Here is a 6657-nt window from a genome sequence, read left to right on the forward strand (position 1 = left end):
TCTTACCACATTACTATCATGTGTGAGGTAGACACTCTCCCCTTATTGATGTATCTTCTTTCGTTCTGTGCCCATCCTGTTCTCTGGTTTCAACCTTGGCTTTGGGAAAGACTCAGACATGGGAAATGTCTAGAGGGCACTTTGGTTGGTATCCACGGTTTGTCTTTACACTCTCCGGTTTTGACAGGACTGCTTCAAATGATCTTTCCCCACGTGCTGGAGTCAGAACACAACTGTTTTGGAGATTGGAAGCAAAAATCTGGAAAATTTCCTATCATTTTCTTCTTCAGTCCAGCCACAGTATATAAGGGGGGAGGGATGTCATATTCTAATAAAATAAACGGAGACAAAAGGAACCTCTGAGGGGTGCCTGGGTGGCTCAGTCGGTTAAACGTCCGACTTCAGCTCAGGTCAAGATCTCGCGGTCCGTGAGTTCGAGCCCCACGTCAGGCTCTAGGCTGATGGCTCGGAGCCTGGAGCCTGCTTCTGACTCTGTGTCTCCCTCTCTCTCTGCCCCTCCCCCGTTCATGCTCTGTCTCTCTCTGTCCCAAAAATAAACAAAACGTTAAAAAAAAAAATTTAAAAAAAAAAAAAGGAAGCTCTGATTATTAAAGCCATATTTAGGTGTTTGCCCAAAGATTGTGGAACTCTCTATATGATTACATCGATGTCAACCGTACATGGGGACATGTGTCTGAAGCTTCCTTGCTCTGGAGACCTGGTCAGATCTGCTCAAAGCCCCTCTCCCGTGTCCTGTGGAAATCCAAAGCTCGTTCCATGCTCCTGAGGATTCATGGGCAGTGGGAGGGAGGGTGGGGCTCACGCTTCTTGGGCGCCTCAGATCCTAGGCTCCAACATCTGCTGCGTTTGGGGGAAGTTCTTATTTATTTTGTCACTTGGTGCAAGTTGTTACTCTTTTCCCTTGTGCTGACCCAGATGTGGGACTCAACTCCTTTCCGTGATCTCTGCAAAAATTATGCTTATACATTTCCGTGCGTATAGAGGATTTTTGTGAAATTGTGGGGGAACATTCGTGGGGGTAGGGAATTAGGGGGAGAGCAAACTGTTTAATCTTGAAATGCAGGCTATTTCAGGCTTAATGTTCCTGGACTCAGATGTCCTTAAGTTAGTGAGTATTGGGGATTAAAATGGAGAAAACTCAAATTCTGAAATATTTAAAATATAGAGGCAGAAGCAGCTAACAGTATAGTGTTATTAATTAATAATAATTATTATATCCGAATATAATCTTGTTCCTTTCCCTCTACCAGTAGACAGCTGCTCTCATTAAATAAGTGTTATTCTCATGCCTGGTTTTTTTACTTTTTCTTTTACTTACATATGTGGCTGGAATCAGTATAGGTTCGTGTATTACATGTCTTTAACTGTACATAATTGACGTCTAACTGTGTATGACATTGTGTACTTGCTTTTCTTTTTAAAGTTAATTTATTTGGGGGGGGCACCTGGGTGGCTCAGTCGGTTAAGTATCTGACTTCGGCACAGGTCACGATCTCACCGTTTGTGGGTTGGAGCCCCACGTCGGGCTCTGTGCTGACAGCTCGGAGCCTGGAGCCTGCTTCGGATTCTGTGTCTCCCTCTCTCTCTTCGCCCCTTCTCCTGCTCACGCTCTGTAGCTCTCTCTCCAAAAATAATTAAACATTAAAAAAAAATTTTTTAAGTTAATTTATTTTTGAGAGAGGTACTGCATGTGCGTGAGTGGGGGAGGGACGGGAGAGAGGGAGATAGAGAATCCCAAGCAGGTGCCTCCACCGTGTCGGCACAGAGCCCAACTTGGGGTTCAATTCCATGAACCATGAGATCATGACGAGCCGAAATCAAGAGTCGGTCGCTTAACTGACTGAGTCACCCGGGCGCCCCTACTTGCTTTTCTTGTATTCAACATCGATGCATGTAGTTCCCACTCATTCCTTAGTGGCTGTATAGTATTCCACCGCACGAATAGTCCACAATTTATCCATTTTTCTACTAATAAACATGTAGATTTGTTTTCAGTCATAGCTATCACACACAATGCCACGTGAGTTTCCTTAAGGGACATACCCTTAAAAAGCCACTGGTGACCACTTCATCTCTCCCAGAGCCCCTAGGGTCATGTTACTGACTCCAATATTTCTTCCTTTTTAACTCCTCATCCTCACTCTTTTTAGTGTAAAATAGTTTCAGTCACTCAAAATTATCTGCATTCTGTTTTTGGTTGAGCAATTCAGCTCGTTTTAGACTCTGCACCTGAACTCAGTTCTGCGTTCATTGTTGCATATGAGATTCCATCGTGGCGTTCTGCAGAACAAACCCAACCAAACAAACACCTCTTGTAAGAGGACACAGACTCTTTAGAAGGTGGCCGTGATTGTAAAAGGAATTTGATTTCTCCTTTGGTTTGGGGAACCAAAAAAATCACCACGGGGGGGGGGGGGCGCGATTTGCTCTATCTCTTGGTCTAGAGAATCGTCACGTGCTTATGAGATTTTTGTCTTTGAAGGCATGGCTCCTTTTCCTCTCTCTTCCTTCTTCCTTCCCAGAGTTCTCAGTGAGGCAATGAGGATGATGGGCGAGATGGCCTTGTGGAGCACTGTATAGCCCGGGGTCAAGGTATCCCTGGATTTCTTGTTGTGCAAGACTGTTTAAGAGCTTTAATCGGACAATTTAGAGATGTGTTAGCTGAGTGTGTGATCATGAAAATCATCTGAAGCTCATTCTTCAAGTCAGTGTTAACTCTAGGCAATGGCAGCAGAGCATTTCAGAGTCTTCAAAGGTGATGGCAAGATTTACTTGACATCCCCTTATGGGATTAGTTTGTGCACACCTGCATCAAATCTCTTGAGATGTCCATAAAAATAGAGATATGAGAGCATCACTCTAGACTAACTAAATCAGATTATCTGAGAATGGAGTCTGGGAATCTACTTTTAATAGACTAAAGTTTGAGAAGTACAGCTTGAATATATGATTCTGCTATACCATTTTTAGATTCATGCACGTAGACATACAGTGAAGGCGGCTTTGTGTTCATTATATTGAGGGTGGACAGTTACGCCTGTATCTAAATGGGTTAAAGGAACGATTGAAGAGCTACTTGAAAACCTAGCGGTCAAGAAAGCCAGGCTTGGATGCTGACATGTTCTGGCTTAATTCTATAAAACGTCAATATTTGGTGCCTTTAAAGTCTCTGAAGGAATGCGAGGGCTTGAAGGTTTCAGAAACAAAGAAGGGGAAATAATAAGGGAATATTTACATATCCATGGCCATTGAGCCCATAGGCACACATGATCCCTCTAGGAAAAACAGAAATATCCCCAAATAGGTAAGGGACATGGGGAGAGGGGAGGGAAATTGGATCTGAAAGCCAGGATGGTTAGTTTATACCAGCTAAGCTTTATGAAATTAATCTAGTTTTCACACCACTGTATAATTCTTGTTATGAGTCACTAGAGTAGATTACTATATATACTACAATGGATGATTATATATAGATATGATTATATATATGATTATATATATAACCATAGATATGATTATAGATATGATTATATATATAACCATATCTATGATTATATATATATGATTATATATATAACCATAGATATGATTATATATATATGGTTATATATATAATTTATATATTTATGTATATATATATATATAACATATATACCAGGGTATATTATCATATATAATAATCAATATATAGATTATTATATAATAACTTATATGTACTAGATTATGATATATACAATCTATATATACTAGAGATTATTATATAATCTATATATACTAGAATAGATTATTTTACATACATAATCTATATAGAGAGTAGATTATTATATTTATATAATCTGCTTATACTAGAGTTGATCATTATATATATAAATCTATAATACTTTTTTTTTTACTTTTTTTTTTTTTTTAACGTTTATTTATTTTTGAGACATAGAGAGAGACAGAGCACGAATGGGGGAGGGTCAGAGAGAGGGAGACACAGAATCCGAAACAGGCTCTGGGCTCTGAGCTGTCAGCACAGGGGCCTGATGCGGGGCTCGAACTCACGGACCGCGAGATCGTGACCCGAGCCGAAGTCGGGGCTCAACCGACTGAGCCGCCCAGGCGCCCCAATACTTTTAAGACAAAAATTAAAAAATGTGCTGTTATTTAAGGTTCAAAATGGCAGATGGATGTATATAATCATATATCACATATCATGTATTACATATCACATTATATATATATTTCCACCTGCCAGCCATTTTAATCCTAAAGTAATAACAGACAATTTTTAAAAAAATTCTTGTCTTGGCCCAGGAACTGAACGTAAGATAACATCCGCCATCTACTCTGTGCAACAACCAAAAGTGGGTAAAGTTTTGAACTTGTTTGTTGGTAGGTCCTCTCTTTGAATATGTATTCTGAAGCGTTCTTTTTTTCAGGGTGGTGTGCAAATGAAAATATTCTCCAGAGCAATGCCATCAAGATAAGACCGAGACAAAGAGCTGGCATCCCGGTTAGGCAGGCATGTATATTACAGTCGCTGTGCTCCAATGGAAAAGATCACAACTAACCTGACGGAAAAATGCAAACAGTCGAGGGTTGTAAGACAAGATCACATCTGTGAACGCATCGTAACACCACTTTTTAAAAAAGTAAATTGTGTCTTAGAGGACTCCTCGACTTTGCTCCAGTCCAAAAGCTGTGGGGGATGGGGGGGGCGGCAGGAAAGGTGCTGATACAAGCCCGAGGCATCAGCCAAACTCCTTTACATCTACAAAAAATGGGGGGAGCAAACCTTTAGGCAAAATGCTAAAAATACGCTCATTTTGGTGAAATGAAGCTGTTGGAATAAATGAAACTAATAGTTTTTATCTAAACCATCTGTGGTGTGAAATGGGAAGTCATATAGAAAAGTCCTCGGAGACTTCTGATTGCTCTACACTATGTTAGAAAGAAGAGGGGGAGAGAAGAAAATGGAGTTTCTCTCCATTTATCTGAGAATTAACAAAGTGATCAGCAAAGTGACAATGACACCAACTCGTGCTGGCTGCGGGCAATCTGGCTCCCCCAGCTGTCCGTGTGCTGAAGGTGATTGTGCTGGGAACGCAAGGCCAGAATCATTTAGAGAAACTGATAGGTTATATAAAGTAGCAGCTTCTTTCCCTGGGAGAAGAGAGAGAAGAGAGAGAGGGGGAGGGGGGAGAGAGAGAGAGAGAGAGAGAGAGAAGAAAACCTAATCTAGAGCTACTCCAAGGGACCTCGGCGTTGTAAAGGACTGTCACTTCTGTTATGTTGGTCTGCTGAAACCACATCTTGAAACCAGGTGTTAAAAGTGACCCAACTCAACAGCTAGAATGGTTTTGTAGATATGTGTATTTTGTAATACTACCCGGAAATTGCAGTTTCATTTAGATCTGCCACTCTTTTTTCTTCTTGTACGAAACTCTAACCAAGACCAGATTTAGGTTTCTGTGGGTCTACCTTGATAAACACACACACACACACACACACACACAGCAAGATACAAAATACTCCACAGAGTTGGTTACAGTTTATGGAGAGAGGTATTCCAACCAGTTTCCTCAGGCTTGGGAGACTGGATGGAACCAGATCAAAGACAGACTTAATGATTCTCGGGGCCAGCTGCTTTCCTATGGTACAATTTCTACGGGTTTGACCCTCATACCCATAATGCTAAGTTCCTGGAAGCACTTTTATCCATGAACCACGCGCCATGGGCATGGCTTCCCTTCATTCATTGTTCTCTTTGGTTCTTGTGTAAGCACAGTGAGCCCTCCAAGGAGTTTATTCCTTCACCTCCCGTGCTCCGTTTACTCGTGTGAATAATCAAAGAATTACAGGCCAGTGAGTGGCAACCGAACCCAAAAGAAGCTACGAAGAACACGTTTGCCAAATGCTGTCCCGCAAAGCATGATTAAGAATACACCGAAGTGATCCCCTCCCCACCCCACCCTGGAGTCTCTTGAATTCTACCAATATTCATTTTTTGGAATAAATGGCTGACGCTGTATTCGCTCAGGTTAACTTAACTAGCAACGGGTGCGCTTTGACTCCAGCAATGGGGACGCTCCTTTTATATAAGGTTTAAGGCACCACCCAATCAAGTCGAGAGCGTGCATTTCTGCACAATCTGACGTGTGGCCTCGTTTCTCAGAGCGGGCAGGCCTCCTACAGCGGGAGCTCTTGCCCTGGAAGATGGCCACACGAGTCTAGGCCTATTTCAGGATTCGCAACGCTCGGTGACTTACGGTCAGAGATTAATTTTTCAGTAGCTTCCGCGCTCTGGATTTTCCTTTGTCCCTCGCCTGGGCGGGACCAGGAATGAAAGCTCTCAGCAGGGAGCCCAGCTCAGAGGGGTTCGGTGGGGCTCAGTGAAACGCATATCTTGCCTTTTGCTCTCCATAGTGAGTCACTTCATTTCTCCCACTGGAAGTGCTGCATCAGTAGTATGTCTCCTCAGCCTTTCACCCACCATCATGGTGCATGGAAAGAAGGAGGAACCGTGGCTGCCTGAGGAGGAAGGGCCTACTCTCGGGGCTGAGCAGTACGGTTCGTTTGTCTACGCCTTCCAGTTCCACGGGGTGTGATCCCAGTTCCCGCGTCAAGCATCAGACTGCATCCACGGCCGGG

Source organism: Panthera pardus, unplaced genomic scaffold, assembly GCF_024362965.1.
Source record: "Panthera pardus isolate Hobbes unplaced genomic scaffold, ASM2436296v1 HiC_scaffold_7, whole genome shotgun sequence".
In the NCBI taxonomy this organism is placed as follows: Eukaryota; Metazoa; Chordata; class Mammalia; order Carnivora; family Felidae; genus Panthera; species Panthera pardus.